The sequence below is a fragment of the Poecilia reticulata genome, chromosome 15 (genome assembly GCF_904066995.2).
Source record: "Poecilia reticulata chromosome 15, P_reticulata-male-v2, whole genome shotgun sequence".
Lineage (NCBI taxonomy): Eukaryota > Metazoa > Chordata > Actinopteri > Cyprinodontiformes > Poeciliidae > Poecilia > Poecilia reticulata.
In genome coordinates this window covers 7,025,841-7,043,401 of record NC_088844.1, presented here as the reverse complement: position 1 = coordinate 7,043,401, position 17,561 = coordinate 7,025,841, and the positions used below count along the sequence as shown (strand labels likewise).

General features: G+C 40.8%; 1 protein-coding gene across 10 annotated transcripts in view; it reads right to left on the bottom strand.

The window, feature by feature from the left end:
* ehbp1 (EH domain binding protein 1) overlaps positions 1-17,561 on the bottom strand; it is a 178,189-nt gene that overhangs the window by 97,276 nt on the left and 63,352 nt on the right. The gene's annotated exons all lie outside the window — the stretch shown is intronic.

The window sequence follows — 17,561 nt, the reverse complement described above, 5'->3', positions numbered from 1 at the left end:
GATACAAGTCAAACGCTTTAAGTGGCAGCTTTGTCTCTCCCTCTGGGGCATGACGCTTCAATGGAAACTTAACTGGCCTCAAACCAATGACATAAACCCACGACTCCGTGCAGAGACAAGAGCTTCCGTGTCTTTCCAATCTCACTTTCGAGCCTTCAAAGCAGTGTCAGAGTGTCAGATTTGAGGAGGTGTTGAATCTCATACTCTTTAAAACTTGTAATCCGCTCAAGGGAGCCTAGAGCAAAAAAAAAAAAAAAAAGCCCATCTACAAAGAAGGGACGTACTGCAAAGTGTATATAAACACACAGACTTATTTTAAATAGCAATAGGTTTAAGTATGTTCACATATATGGACAGGAACTGTGCAAAAGGAGACACTGAGACAATCCCCTGATGAATTACCGTATTGTATTTCAGACATAAACACAAACACTTCATGGAATTCGTTATCTCTCCTACTGTTGAAAAGCACTTCTGATTGACTGACTCCTACCTACCCAAGTATTTATTTAATTGCACCTTCAGTCAAAACAAGCACTTTGTTTAATATGAGCTTTGTACGTCTGACGTCCTCGCATTAGGGGGAAAAAAACCCGAGTGGAAACAGGAATGATCGCTTCATGTCATCTTACCCATGAAATTGTGCACCCGATGTCATACGTTGCCTCGACGAGAGGCAGAGGGGACGGAACGAAGTCTAATCAAAAGTTCAATTATGTAAATGGAGATGTGGAGTGGATGGAACAATAAGGAAATGAGGAAGGGGGGAGGGTGGTACAGGAGAGAGGAGGGAATGTAGCGTGAAAAATAATACACATTAACATACAAAGGAAATAACGCTTTACGGTCGTAATCACACAGGGGGGGTGCGGGGGGTGGAAGGCGCTTCCCTTCCAGAGTCGGTGGGAAGAGAAAGTGAGTGTGCATTAATGTGACTGTACATGCAGATGTTGAGTAAAGTCAAGCTTGACGCTTTTAGAAATGATAAATATTTGAACCGGTCGGCTTGTAAAGTGGTTGGCTTCAGTATTAGTCTGAACTTTATTACATTGAATTTGGGCGTTTAGTGACACCTATGAATCAATCAGGTGGACCTGACAACAAAACAACTTCAATAAGTGAAGCATGAATGCCAAGTGTCTTCTGGAGAAAAGGTTGAAGGTCAGAGAGACAGATTGAACCATAAGGCTACAATCTTTGAAAAATAATACACAATAACATGGACAAAAAGAGTGTGTCTGAAGTAATCATGTAGTCAAGGTGAAGTAAAGCATGGTGGTGGTACCATCAAGCTTACGGCCTGTTTTACTGCCAATGGTTTTTATGATAGGCTGCATGGTGAGGTTATTTATATTTGAACTCGTGTTTTGAATAGCTAAAAGTTGAGTTTTGATATCACTGCATGTTCTGAAGACTACAGTTGGAAATAAGCATTTGCAACTATAAGCTTGTACAGATCGTCTCTCTTTCAGTGGTTAATTTATGTTTACATTGTCTAACTTTAAATTAATAATTTATTCAATCATTGCTGGCTGACTGCAAAAAGCAGGACTTAACAAAGAAGGAAGAGTAACCACTAGTTCCCAAACACCTGGATGGATACAATTTAGACCCAGTTAGCTCTCCCAACAGTCTAATTACGTCAAACTGCTGTATGCATCAACTCTTCTGTAACTTTACAGATAATTCCCCAAAATTTCCATTAGTAAGAGACACTTAAAGAATGTGCCGAGATTAATAACCAATGTTTATTTCCCTCTTATTGCTCTTTGTGCATGTGTTTTTGGAGGATGGAGGAGGGAGCTGGTTCTTAGGCATTTGTTCTGAAACAGGATTTGGAGGCGTTTAACTGAAACACAGAAGCAAAACTGTAAGAAAATATAATATATAATATCGACAAATATCAATTTTTGTTTATATTTCCGAAGAAATTTTCAGAATGTGCGTTCCTAGTTTGGGGTTCACCGGAGCCAAAAAAAGCGAATGTTGGCATGCTAGCTTGATCAGCTAAAATGTAACATAGGACAAACAGGAGTAATAAATGTTGGCTTTAGCCTATGATGGAAACAAAAGCAGCCAAGTTAACCAAACTCATGCTTCTGTAAATTACTTATTACAGCTGGGGGAAAAAAAGTACATGAATACAGGAATGGATGAGCCTGAGTGTGACTAAATGCGTTTGTGTCATTAAGCAGGGCGGATGGGAGCAACATGAACGATGGTTAAAATTTCCAATTCTTCTGTTTCATTTGCTTCCTTGGAGCCACAATATGACATTTTGGGCCAATCTCTTCAGCCTTCTGTTGCATACCTTCTAGATTTAATCTCAATCAGTTTTAAAAAAACAAACTTGAATGACACTTCAAAAAACAAGAACGTTGAGGGTCGGGGCAGGGGATGCTGTTCTGTTATAAATTTATATCACATTAATCTCCTTTAACTGCCATCTTAAAACAAACAAATTAGCAGTGCAATGGATTCAGAGATCAGACGCGGCGATAGCGACACCATTGATCAATTAATCTAAGCCTCGGCAGGGAAAACTCATTAGAGAGACCACTTCAGGAATTATATTCTGCAGGTAAAGGAGATGAATGCGTGTGGAGGGAAGCGGGTTTAACGTAGCAGCGACTAAAACCCCCCACACCACATACGGTCATTGTCCAGTACAGCGTGGGCGCCGCAGTGATGAGAGCGATGATAGCACAGCCAATTAAAATGAACATAATTACAAAGTCACCCCTTTGACTCCTGATCAGAATACACATGCATCAACACTCACACACACACACAAGCAGAGAAAACTTAGGAAGTATGGCAGGAGAATACAGAAAGAGAAACAGGAATCAACAGAGAGCATATAGTTATTGCCTGTGTGTTTGGCCCTAATAACACTAATGAATAATTCATCTTAGTCTACAAATCATCTAAAACGCTATATCTCCATCGCTAGCCATTTCTCAATAGCACCCCCTCACGCTGGAAATTGTTGGAAGTGGGAGGTCTTTGCAACTGGACATTCTCCATACGAGCTAATAGGATTTGGGATGTTTGTGTTTTCAAACACTGCAGAAATGTTGTCACTGAAGGAATGTGTAAGATTTATTTTTGATACAAATAGTTAAATGGACAGATAAACTACTTTTATATGTAGCCATATTGGATTGTGTGGTCAGCTTGTGAGAAACCTTCCAACTTTCCCAGTAGGTATTCCCACTTCCACGGATTGTTCATTTTTTTTCAACTTGAAAATTAAGATAAGATCCTTCTTTATTAGTCCCAGAAGTGGGAAATCTAAGCTGTTTTGGGATTAAGTGGACATAAAACTAAACTAACAGAAATCAAAAATAGAAGAAAAAAAATAGCAAAGCGTAGAATAAACAGTATACAAGCTAAACTAGAAATATAAATATAAAATTATAACAAAAAAAAGCAGCCATGTAGAAATAGCATCTCCCAAAACCAGGGAAATCGGGTTGATTTATCTGCCAGCCAATACATCAGTACACCCTTATAAAAATAAGGGTGGAAAGTATAAGTACACCCTTGGAAATTGGAAAATATCTAAATATTTTTCCAATTTTTCTACCATATGGTTATCTAACACATGGGGAATATTTGGGTGCTTAAAAAAATAGTTCTTGTCATTTAAAACTCAGTCTCATTTCCTCCATCACACACTAGAGAATTTATGTGTGGCCACTCACACTCCTAAACACTTGCATGCATTTGAAAATGCATATCAAAAGGCTTATTCATCAAACAATTTGCAGGTCTTTCTAAGCGGTGCAGTATGATTGGGTTAATCCAATTAAAAATGAACTGAGGGCCACTCGTAGATGGCTGGAAGGATTGGCACCGCTAAATGAGTGCTGGGTTTTTTGAATGTGCGGGGGGTCTTAGTCAGACTGGAGGTCCGAGGGCTTTTCAAGTGCACGGGGTTCTCTCTCTTCACCTGAAGCCCTCTTAAACTTCACCCCCAAACCCCTCGATCCTCGGTGGTTTAAGCCCACACACACCTGGAGGACTGGGGCAGATTAAGCCCAGATTAAGATAAAGTTACCCCTTCTTGGCCTGCTATGTCATTCAAACCCGTGGCTTCTGTGGTCACTGGATGGAGGGAGACCCACAAGACAAAAAAGGTCTGGTTTATTCATATACACACACAGAGGACTTTCTGGTCATCCTCATAAGCCCTATTAGTCTGCCACAGAGCCTCTCATAGCCGACATCAATCATGGAGGGATTAGTCAATTCCCTCTCTAAATGAGCGGCGAGGGAAACTTCCCTTTAACTCCAAGCCAGGTCTCTTTTCTTTCAGAGATTACACAGTGATTTGTTTTCATTTTCTTCCATCTTCATCGTTTTTCTGTTCCGGCTTGCTTTCGTTTCTCCATCTCGTGCACCACGTCCTGCTCGTTCTCTTCCCACTCGCAGCTTGCGAGGTAATCCTTGGCAGATAAAACTAAGGAGGACTTACTGAAGGCAGATTACAAGCGGCGCTTTGCGGAAGGCCCTTTTTTACACCGGTCGGCAGCGGGCGCCGAGGAGAGCGAGCCGTCCGCGGATTTGCGGAGGAACTTGTGAACTTGACATGCGCCTGACAGAGGGAGAAAAAAGGTGCGGAAATGATAGCCGCGTTACGGTTGCGGGATCAAAGTGTAGCCCTCACAACACGTTTAAGTGCATGCGATGCACAGCGGCGCGTCCATTTGACACAGCAGAGAGTACAATTTAAATGGAAAAAGATTTATATGTTTTCAAACAAATATTGGTGGTTCTCATACAAGATCAGCTCTGATCTAAATATTTATGCGCAGCTAAATGCCACCTGAAACTTATAAGAAAGTACACAAATGTTTCTTTCAAATATTTTGGGGGGTGGGAAAGGGCGAAGAGGGAATGGCAGTGATACCTTGTGCTGTTCTCTTAACCTGTTGACAGAGATGCCCCTCAGCCTGAAACAGCCACAGGAAGCCCCCATGATTGGGCCTAAACAGCATAGGTAGAGGAAACTATGTCTCTGCTCTCCCACAAGATCCAATGACAGACCACTCACACACAGCAAATAAGGTCTGGGGAGGGGTCCACACTGGCAAAAAGCAGACATTGAGAGGTAATGATTTAGCCTTACTCCTCTCAAGGATTATTCTCCTAATATTACAGGGCTTATGGAAAGTCTAACGTGGCCACAGAGGCCTCATTGCTTTGGTCTGAGAAACTGACTGCTCAGCCCATTTTATTTCTGCTACTGTCACCTGGGTTTCAAAGTAAGAAACAACTCTATTCTAGAGCTTTACATTCTAGACAAGCCATGTTTCTAACCAGGCATGAGCCAGCCATCCAATATTTTCACAATATTATTGTATTAAAAAAAAATCAAAGCAAGAATGTGACATGACAAATTGTCAAGCTGTCTCCTGCCAATTTGTAGTTTGCTCCTAAACAGACTTGACCCTTAAAGCTTTCCCAATGGTTTTTGTTGTGTGACCAGAAATATTTCCTAAGCCAAAATTGTTGGCTGTTAGGAACATTGCTAAAATTATTTCAGCCAACTGGTTAGCAGTGTGCAGTAACAGTTGATGGAGGATCAGCATCGGACACCTTTATCCAGTTGGAGATAAACTGCCTCCTTCTCTAGCATCTTGTTAAAAGTAAACAGCGGAAAGATACAATTTCAAATTTTAGCGGTTTCAAACTATGACGAGTTCCCGGCTAGTCATGGTTCAGCAGAAATTTTGCCAATTCGTAAATTTATCTGTTGAGCAAATTGTAAATATAAGAAATAAGACACCGCTTGGGAAGCCGAAATACCTGGGCACAATGCGACTGTACACGCTATTGACTGGCGTTTGCAAATGCTTTTTATTGTTCTGGTCGCCAGATAGTGCAACCCCAACAAGATGCTAGCTTCTACGACAGTCTCAGGATGGCTTCCACTGTGTGCATTAAAATGCATGTTAGTTGGGGAAGCAAAGCAGGCGCACCATATTCAATGAGTACAGTCCTCAATGCAATTGTCCTGGATTCAATTCTCTGCCCTTTTTGCTGTCAAGGTACTTAAAGATAAAGGCAACTAGAGGCACAAAAACCATGAAAAAAAGCATAACAAAGCAGAACAGAAACATCTTTAAGCAACTATAAACTAGCCTTGAGAAGTGATATGACATATTTCAGGTCAGCGTGACCCACTTTCATTAAGTTCTTAAATGTACGACTTTCTTGAAAGGTTTGTCAAAGTTATCTCAAGATGAAATAACTTTGGATTGAACAAAACGATAACGATGGGAGCAACCAGGCACAGATCAGACGACAAGAAATGACTGTCCTCGTCTCTCGAGCTTCCTTCCGTCTTCATCCCTCAGTCGTCACGGTAACCTCAGAAACACCTCACAGTACGTATATGATCCTCTCCTGCTGCGAACCTTAGCCAAAGCTAATTAAGAAATATCCCAGCCTTGTGCGAACTCAATTAAATAATGTTAATTTACTTTAATTTCAATTTGGAGGTAGTTTGAACCGGAGGAGGTTGTGTGAAAACAGTCTGGGAGAAGGAGGGAGGGGCTCTGGCCTCTGCCGCCCCCCGGGCACAGCAGCTCTCACGACCCACAAAACTCTCTCTCATTGCAACCCTTTGATTAACATGAGTAATTAAAGAAGCCCTACAAGTGAAAAAATATTTCTGCTAATGGTTTAAATGTTCATCCCTGGAAATTCAAAGTGTGTTGATGCAGCAGGAACAATAAAATTAACTTGACCAGCTGTGTTTTTAGGAAATAAGACTTTAAATTAGGCAAATGAATGGCATTCGTTTCCTATAAGATTTGCTTTATGAACCCTGGCTGTGGGCTGTCCTCATAAACAGAGAGGCCAAACTATATCAATTAACTTTATTGTTCAAATGTAACAAATATGAACATTAGGGTTGTTTTCACAGGCTTAGTCTATGAATGTATTCAATTTAACCTTTCTTAGGTACCTTTATTTCGTCTTTTCTCTGCCTCCACCTCACCCCGTCGTCTCCTGTTTTACTTCACGCCTGAGAGCAGCGCTCAGTAGACGGCTTCACAGCCACACAGGCAGGAGCCAGAGGTGTAATGTTTCATGATATTTAAATTCATCTCAAACTAGTTCAAGTGCACAAATATAGGAGGCCTGTTGCAATAAGCACTAAATAAATTAATTGCATGAGAAATTAAAACAAGTTCAATAATTTCCATTTGCATGATTTTTCGTTTTTCTCTTTCTTCTGGAAATCTTCAGTCTGGTGCATTGTTGTTAACCAGCTCTTTTTAGAAGGATAATTTTGCTTACAAAGACTCCATAGTTAATTTTTTGTGTTGTTTCTGTTTTGTTCATTTATTTTGGATGTTTTAAATGTCTTTCAGGTCCAGTGTTAAATGTTCATTAGAATTTAAAGTTTATTTATCTTTAACAGATCAACAGGCGGATTGGGGCAGAGTCTGCCATGAAGTGGGCGCTGTACCGGTCCGTCGTGGTGAAAAGAGAGCTGAGTCAAAAAGCAAAGCTCTCGATTTACCGATTGATCTACGTTCCCACCCTCATCTATGGTCATGAGCTTTGGGTCATGACTGAAAGAACGAGATCACGGGTACAAGCGGCCGAAATGGGTTTCCTCCGCAGGGTGGCTGGGCTCTCCCTTAGAGATAGGGTGAGAAGCTCGGTCATCCGGGAGGGACTCAGAGTAGAGCCGCTGCTCCTCCACGTCGAGAGGAGCCAGTTGAGGTGGCTCGGGCATCTGGTCAGGATGCCTCCTGGACGCCTCCCTGGTGAGGTGTTCCAGGCACGTCCCACCGGGAGGAGGCCTCGGGGAAGACCCAGGACACGCTGGAGGGACTATGTCTCTCGGCTGGCCTGGGAACGCCTTGGGGTTCCCCCGGAGGAGCTGGAAGAAGTGGCTGGGGAGAGGGAAGTCTGGGCCTCCCTTCTGAAGCTGCTGCCCCCGCGACCCGACCCCGGATAAGTGGAAGAAAATGGATGGATGGATGGATGGATGGATGGATGGATGGATGGATGGATGGATGGATGGATGGATGGATGGATGGATGGATATCTTTGGCAGGGTGTTTTTGCATTATTATGCCATTAACATTATGTTACTTGAAAATGGTCTCAAAACAACATTAGTTTATCACAATAACTTCGAGGACAGTTTATCATTCCGCAAAATTTGTTATCCTGACAGACCTAATTTCATATGCCTTACACTGTTAAAACATATATATAAAACTTATTTCTGAAGGTGTGGCAGTGCGTCACCATTGATTACATTTAACACAAACCCTGATTAGATATATTACGCAAACAACTAAAGAACTATAAATGTCCAACTTTCTCTTAGATTTTTCAAAGTAAATTAAGATGTAAAAGTGGGTATGAAACTTTTTGTGAGAACTTTTAGGGCATACATGCCAACTTTTAACTTTTCTCTATATGAAAATAAGGCAAATAATTCATGAAGCGGAAACCTGATGAAAATCCAAAGATAAGAGCATCTAAGTGTAGAGCGGTCTGACTGCGGAATAGAGACGGAGATAAAACAAAAGGAGGAGCAGGGGATAACTGAGTTACTGGGAGGGGAGAAATCAGCTCCACGGAGGAGAGATGGACTGAATCCGACCAGACAGAGCTCCCAGCCCGCCCAACAGGAACTCCTTCCGTTCATTTACATTAATCCCACAGACATTTTCATCCCTCCAGCTCCTCCGCAAATCCGAAACTTGACACATTTGAGGATCTGTATTCTCTCAGACAGGACAGTGGATGGGTAAGGCTGGCATGAAGACATGAACTGTCTCCTGACAGCCTCAAGCTTCACATTCGACAACTTGGAGATTGACCTCAGACACACACACACAAAAAAAACAATAAAAAGTGTCATCCTACATGAAAAGGAAGAGGCTTTTTTTTCAATAATTAGTTATGCAATGGTTGGGTGTGAAATTGGCCAATGGTAGGGCTGAAACGATCAGATTAACCATGAGAAATCAATTATTGAAATTATTGTCAATTTATTTAGTAATCAATTAAATTGTTAACATGAATCTACAGACTCAGAACAAAAGGCATTTGTTGAAAGAACAACCAAAACTTTACAGAAATATATACACAGTGCTTTTAAATTAAAAATTTAAATATATTATATCCAGAACTCCTCTAGTGTCATAGTTTTAGTTTCTCCTGATTCAAATTCTGTAAAAAACAAAAAATCTACTAGCTCCTAATCATTATACCTTTTCGAACTGTTAATCCAAAAAATAAGCAACAAATCAGCTCTATACTGTGTTGATGTTAAGTCAAGCTGAAAGGGCTGAGTTTTCACATTTAGATGTCAAAAGTAAAGCTGTAGATATTACAAATGATCAAGCACGCAATAAAAGAATGCGATGGTTTTGCATTTTAGACAATAAAAGGTTTATTATTTAAAAAAGAATGTTTGCTTGCAACTATTTATGCATTTCTAATGCTGTTAGAATTATTATTTGTTTAATCTTACTTACATGAAGCTTATAATGTTATGCCACTTTTAGAAGTTTGTTCTGTCTGTTGTTCGTTCACTTCTTGTGTTGCAGAAGATAAGCGGCAGAGAACAAGAACACACCCCAACGACCTCGAGGAGAATGTGCTGTTCAAGTTATCTTATATGGATAAGAGTTTGCTGTGTCAAACAGAGTATACTTCCCCCCCCCCTTAGCTCCATGTAATTAGGGCATTCCTGATCTAATAAAAGAGCGAGGCGAGCAGAGAAACTTCAGAGTGTTGTTCGGAGATTGTAACTGAAGCTTTCTCTGACCACTCTCCTCGCGAGTAGAAACTCATCACTGACTCTTTGTCTCTGTTTTTTGCAGTGTGTGATAAATGTCTAGTGTTTGAACCTGACATTTAATTGGTCCTTCGAGCCGGATTCCGATACACCAGACGATTCCAGAGGGTGAGTAAAAAAACCAGGAAGCCTGTGCACAGCATTTAAGACCCTTTCCGGGACTGGTCCTTTTTTCTCACGAGCTGGAGTCCGACGGTTGACGGTTTTCCTCAGAGACTGGAGACACAGTGAGTAGTTTCAGTTTAAAACCAGTATGTATGGGGAACGGTAAAAAATTGGAATAAAACCAGTTAAAGTCCGCGGGAGGCCAGACTCCTCTAACTATAAGTTAAAATCTGTGTGGGACGGCGGCGTCCTCTGGTAAGAAATTAAAACCCTGAGAATCCTAGGCACTATCAGGTAAAATAAAAGCAGTTAAAGTCCGCGGGAGGGCAGACTCCCCTAACTCTATCAATCAATAAATCAATCAAATTTTATTTGTATGGCACATTTCGGCAGCAAGGCATTTCAAAGTGCTTTACATAATTAAAATAAAAACAGAAATAATCAGTGAGAAAGAGAGAAATAAAAATAATAATAATAATAATAAACATTACATCATTAAAACGTCGAAAAAGTTAGTTAAATTCTCTGAGTTAGTTAAATGCTGTATGGGACGGCGGCGTCCCCTGCTAAAGGACGGCGGGAGTCCTCTACTAGGTAGTTAAATTCCGCGAAGGACAGGAGCGTCCTACTTAAAAGTGTGAAAGTGTGTGTGAGTGAATGAAAACTGAATATCACTAGATAAACAGTTTTATACCAAAACAACGGGGAACAAATGGTGAGATTTTGTGGATGTTTGTAGACAAGAAAACTCCGCTCTCTGAGTTGAAGTGAGTTTTACCACAATCTATTTATCACCATCCTGTTGAAATTTTCCAGTGTTTAGAACACAGCAGGTGTTGAGACCACACTGGACTAAATTTAGTTCAAAATGGGTAAAGGGGGAAGCAAACATAAACAGAAGGTCTTAGAAGACCTGTCTAGTAAGGATTGGAAAAGAGTTGAAAAAATAAATGAGGATGCAGTAAAACCGCTTTGTTACTGGGTAAAGCAGTACGATTTTAATGGCAGGTTAAGTACCACAGGTATATATATAAGGAGAGCAGTAGGTGGCATTCCACATCCTAGAGAAGATTTAGAACAATGTTTGGAGGACATGGAGAATCTTAGAAAAACCTACTATCTAAACGGTGCCGAAACACAACAGGTCTGGATGCAGGTTATAGGGCCCGACTGGCATCATGTAAAGGGAAATTATGATCCTTTAAATAGACAACGCGACCCTCCAGTAACAGAGGAACAGGGGAGTGAAAACCTGAATACTAAAGTGGGAGAGTTGCTCACCAGGATCAGAGCTAGGTACCATAGACAGGCTAACTATACAGAAATCGGTAGATGCAAACAGAAGCCTGAGGAATCATTTGATGATTTTAGAGTGAGAATGGAAAAGGTGTTTAAAACCCATAGTGGACTACAGGAGGACAATAATGAGCAGGGTGTTTACAGACAGCAGTTAAAAAATGTATTACATGCAGGATCTAGACCAGAAATAAATGGATGGATTTTGAAACACTTCATAGGGATGGGTAATAGTACACTCGGAGACTACATTAACCATGCCTTACATGCAGAAAAAGTGACCAAAGGAAAACAGAAATCCACACCGGTTTCTACCTTTTTCCAAGGGGAGGAAACAGAGGTTTTCTACCAGGGAGGAAGGGACAGAGGTAGAAGCAGAGGACGTGGGAGAGGACGGAGCAGGGGGCGAGGATTTGGTCCACACCCAGAAACTCGAGCTTGTTGGAAGTGTGGAAAAGAGGGCCATCTAATAAAGGACTGTAGAAGTTCCCAACACCAACAATCAGCATGACTAGATGATGTTGAGAAAGAAAAGGATCTTGAAACAGGGGAAGAGGAAATTTTGAATTTAAGAGTACTTATTTTTCGAGGAGAGATACAGGCCAGAGGTGACTTTGATGATAAAAGGGAATCTACTCACAAGCAATGTCAGCCAGCCTCTCCACCTTTGAACCCCCAAAAGGGAGCCAAATCCTGTTGTATGTAGGTGACATTCTACTAGCATCAAAAAACCAAAGAAGATTGTTTGATAGACTCTCTGGCACTATTGAAACACTTATTACTACAAGGACACAAGGTCAACAAAAATAAACTCCAATTAGTACAGCCAGCAGTAAAGTATCTAGGTCACCAACTAGCATCTGGGGGCCGTACAGTAATACAGGATAGAAAAGCAGCAATACTACAGGCTCCAAAGCCACAGACAAAAAAACAAATGATGTCATTCTTAGGGCTGACAAACTATTGTAGAAGTTGGGTGCCAAATTATGCTGAGATAGTTGCGCCTCTGAGTGCACTAATCTATACTACAGAAATGAAAATGACAGAAACTGAGTTGGACCACAGAAAGTGAAGAAGCATTCTGTAAAATAAAACAAGAATTAGTGGGAAGTGGAACACTAGCTCTTCCAGATTACAAGAAGCCGTTTGTCCAAATGGTTGATAGCAGAGATAAATTTATGACCTCGGTTTTGTCCCAAAAACACGGAGATAAGATGAAACCCATAGCTTTTTATTCTGCTAAAATGGACGCAGTAACCTGTGCTCAGCCTCCATGCATTAGAGCTGTAGTTGCAGCCTCAATGGCAGTGACCGCAAGTGCAGATGTGGTCCTTTTTCATGAGCTAATACTTAAAGTGCCACATGCAGTATCCGCATTATTATTACAAACAAACATGACATTTCTGTCACCAGCAAGGCATTTGTCTTGCATGTCCATCCTGTTGTCTCAACCACATCTAACAACAGAGCGGTGTACAATTCTAAATCCTGCAACACTTATGCCAACCTTAGATGATGGAGAACCACATGATTGTGAAGCCTTGGCAACAACTACAGCAAAATGTAGGGAGGATCTGACAGACACCCCATTAACAAAAGGAATCACAGTATATGTGGATGGTTCTTCTAAGAAAGACCAATTTGGGAAAACTAGAACGGGATATGCTGTGGTAACATCGAGCAAAGTGCTAAAAGCTGCGGCGTTACCACAACATTTCTCGGCTCAGGCTGCTGAACTAATAGCATTAACAGAAGCCTGCAAACTAATGAAAGGAAAAGATGTGACAATTTATACAGACAGCCAGTATGCGTTTGCTACAACTCATACCTTCGCACAATATTGGCAAAATAGGGGAATGGTTACCTCTACAGGAAAACCTGCTACACATGCAGATCTGCTAAAAGAACTTTTAAAAGCAGTAAAACTCCCAAAAACATTAGCAATAGGCAAATGTGCAGCACACACCTCTAATACTGATTCTGTTTCACTGGGAAATGCATTTGCAGATAAAACAGCTAAGCAAGCAGCAATGGGAGAAAAAGAAGTACTGTGGTCCACAGAAGAACAAATCGATAATGAAATATTGAAAGACATGCAAAAACAAGCAAGCACACTAGAACAAAAAACCTGGATAAAAAGTGGAGCAACTGTAAAAAATGACTTATACATCTGACCAGAAGGAAAACCAATCCTACCAAAAAAATCTATATAAATGGGCAGCAATATTGAGCCATGGGAAAACACATGTCTCAACAGGAGGGATGGTAGGATTAGTAAATCAGCATTATACAACCTATGGTTTTAATCTATATTCAAAAAAATTTTTGTAGAGCTTGCCTCATATGCGCTAAGCACAATGCTCAAGGTAATCTACGTCCAAAGCGAGGGAGGTTTCCAACACCTAACTATCCTTTCCAGAGTATACACATGGACTTTATAGAACTAAATCAAAGTGAAGGGAAAAAGTACTGTCTAGTGATCATAGATTCATTTTCAAAATGGATAGAACTATTCCCAACTAAAACACCAGATGCCCTAACAGTGGCAAAAGCCCTATGTAAAGACATAATACCCAGATATGGAATACCAGAAAAAATCTATAGTGATAATGGTACACACTTTGTGAACCAAGTGGTAAAAAACATAGGAACTGCCTTCCACATAAACTTAAAAAAAAAAAACCACTGCAGCTACCACCCACAAAGTGCAGGACTGGTAAAAAAAAAAAAAAATGAATGGTACTATAAAAAATAGATTAAAGAAGTGTATGGAAGAAACAGGAAGGCCCTGGACACGGTGTTTGGACCTAGTTAAAATGTATATAAACATCACTAGTACATCAGGGCTAACACCTTATGAAACACTATTTGGGAGACCGTACAGACTTCCATTATTCAAGAATGAATGGGAAGCAGAGGATGAACCTAACTTAGCAGACTATATGAAAAAAACTATATGAGAAAATCACCAAAGTGGGAAGGTCCCTATCAGGTCTTGTTGACCACAGGAACTGCAGTTAAGATAGCAGAAAGAAACACATGGATCCACTTAGCACATTGTAAACTGGTAATACAAAAAGATGACTAAAATAACTCTCTTGGTAATAACCTTCACTGCTACAGTATTGCTAAGTTTTTTGATCATCAGCCTTTTTTACCTTTTATAAACAAAGTTTTGCCTACCTTCAGTTAGACCCCCAGAGGAAGCCCGTGGTACAAAGGGAACTGTATTTCTAGTATACAGTTGTCTCAAACCGGTGAAGATAGTCCACAACTCTGCCGAGGGGTTCGTAGGAAGGGAATCAAAACATAAAACATGATGACTAAAAGAAATAAGGTGATCTTTGGTGTAGGAGCTACGGTCATTATTATTGCAGCTCTCCTGTTGTTCTGGTATGAAATAAAATTAAAAGAGGAACACGTTACGCCGAGGAAAAAGAGGGACGACTCCATCGCGGCTGATATAGAGTTTGATGAATATGTAAAATCTATAGAAGGTTCTAAGGTTAGGAACATAGACAAACCATGCAGCGGGTCAGGTGAAGTGGTTGTAGATGAAATATACCTGTGCGTTAATGCATCTAGATTGACAACTGTGGTTTCCCTAGACCTAAATAAGATCGAGATAGGGGGTTACCCAGGCTCTGCCTGGGCAGGTTATGATTGGTATATGGCATCACGAGACTATAGTGTAAGCTGGAACAACGTTTTTGCCTATACGGGGGACAGCTGGAAGCCAAATCCAACGAAGAAACACCGAGCACAGTACTGGGCTAAAGTTATGCATCTGGGGAAAATCAATAAAGAGCTGAAAATAATCATAAACACCACAAACAATCCAATTCCTTTCGAAAATGATGTTCCTTGTTTCCACTTTTCCTTATGGATCGAGAAAAGCGGAAACGACCCCTATAAAATGTTTTCCCTGTGCCAGAACTTTACAGAGTCAAGTAACACCGCCCCAGGCATAATGGTTGCGGGCCCACACTCAACCAAACTCGCAAGTTCTGAAATAACTGTATTTAATGCAGAGGGTGATGATGTAGATGAGCTAATTAGAATAACCACAGGAGTTACCAGCCGAAGCAACAACTGGCTTCTAATGATAGAACAGGCTGCAAAAGTTCCACAAGGGGATTGTGTGGTATGTATGGGTCCACGACCACTTTTGAGAGTGGTTCCAGCTACGCTCCCAAATGAATGTTTGATTCCACTTATGAATGCAACAAATCCTACAGGAAATTGCAGTGTATGGGATGAAGTATATCCACTCTCCCCTCTTGGAAAAAACAGACCTGTCTTCTCTAGAAATGTGGCCCGAAATAACTTCACTTGCATCCAACGTTCTGGTAACGGACCTAAATTAGGAACTCTCACAGCAGGAAATTGTTCAACTATAGTAAATGTAACTCGGCACTTCCACCCATTATCCCGCAGTGACATCTGGTGGTGGTGTGGAGATAACAGGTTGTTTGACAAACTGCCGTCAAATACTACTGGTTTGTGCACTGTAGTAACTCTGCTGTTACCTGTTTCAATATATCCTATGACAGTACCACAATTACTTGACTCACTAGGTAATGTGCTTCCATCAGTGTGGCACCAACGTCAGAAACGCTCACTGAAAGATGACGATGATCCCACATACATAGATAGTATTGGGGTCCCACGTGGTGTACCTGATGAATATAAGTTGGTAATCAGATATATGCAGGTTTTGAATCATCTATCTGTTGGTGGTGTACTATAAATAAAAATGTTGATAGAATAAACTACATCCACTACAATGTCCAGAGGTTAGGTAACAAAACAGAGCAAGGTTTCTCAGCCGTCCACGAGCAACTGTCAGCTACCTCCCTGATGGCTTTCCAAAATCGCATTGCTGTGGATATGTTGTTGGCAGAAAGGGGTGGGGTCTGCGCCCTTTTTGGGGAGCAGTGCTGCACCTTCATTCCCAACAATACCGCTGCGGATGGCAGCCTCACCAAGGCCTTGGATGGTTTGAGGGCCCTGAACAGCAAGATGAAAGACCACTCTGGAGCTGATACAGAAATGTGGGACGGTTTGGGTAATGTATTTGGCCGATATCAACAACTAATAGTCTCTGTCTTAATTCCCATAGCTGTGTTTGCAGCAATACTGACCTTGTGTGGATGTTGTTGTATTCCCTGTATTAGAGCTTTAATACAAAAGCTCATCACCACTGCCATCACTCCGATGCAGGAACAAATGTATTCTCTCCTTCCTCCTGACGACAATAAAATGTAACAGATGCAGAGTCCAGTGATGAAGAAGATGAAATGTCTCTCAACTTTCCAGACTTGTATCTTGACTCAAATGTTCCTATGTTGAACTTGTAAATACAATGTTATTGATGTAAGGTGTGAAATGTGTCCTTTTCCCTCTGAGTGTACCTGTTTTGAACCACTTAATGAATTACCAATAGAAAATCGAAAGAAGTTATTGAGTAAGGACTAGCTCTGGCTAAAAATGGCATAAACAGGAGGGAAATGTTAGAATTATTATTTGTTTAATCTTACTTATATGAAGCTTATAATGTTATGCCACTTTTAGAAGTTTGTTCTGTCTGTTGTTCGTTCACTTCTTGTGTTGCAGAAGATAAGCGGCAGAGAACAAGAACACACCCCAACGACCTCGAGGAGAATGTGCTGTTCAAGTTATCTTATATGGATAAGAGTTTGCTGTGTCAAACAGAGTATACTTCCCCCCCCCCCTTAGCTCCATGTAATTAGGGCATTCCTGATCTAATAAAAGAGCGAGGCGAGCAGAGAAACTTCAGAGTGTTGTTCGGAGATTGTAACTGAAGCTTTCTCTGACCACTCTCCTCGCGAGTAGAAACTCATCACTGACTCTTTGTCTCTGTTTTTTGCAGTGTGTGATAAATGTCTAGTGTTTGAACCTGACAAATGCTAAGACTTGAAACATCAGCAGAATTATTTTATGAATTGTCAGAATGATCAATAGAGTGATCAATTACTAATCATTAGTTGCAACCATAGTGAATGGTATACATTAGAAAGAAAATTAAACTTTTTAAAAAAATGTTCCAGCTCCTTTACTCCATTCCTTTAGTTTACAATGCAGTGATCTAACTCCTTCTTGACAGATTTATGTTGTTTCACACAACAACCAATTGAACTTTTGTCACACTGGGGAAAATCCTGAGTCGCAAGCTGTTTTCAGAGTTTAATATATACATATGTAATTGATACATAGATTGATTCGGTTCACACCATATGTCCTGTAGGCATGCCGACTTTTCACAGGCTGCCAGTGAAGTGGGTTGTTCTAATGC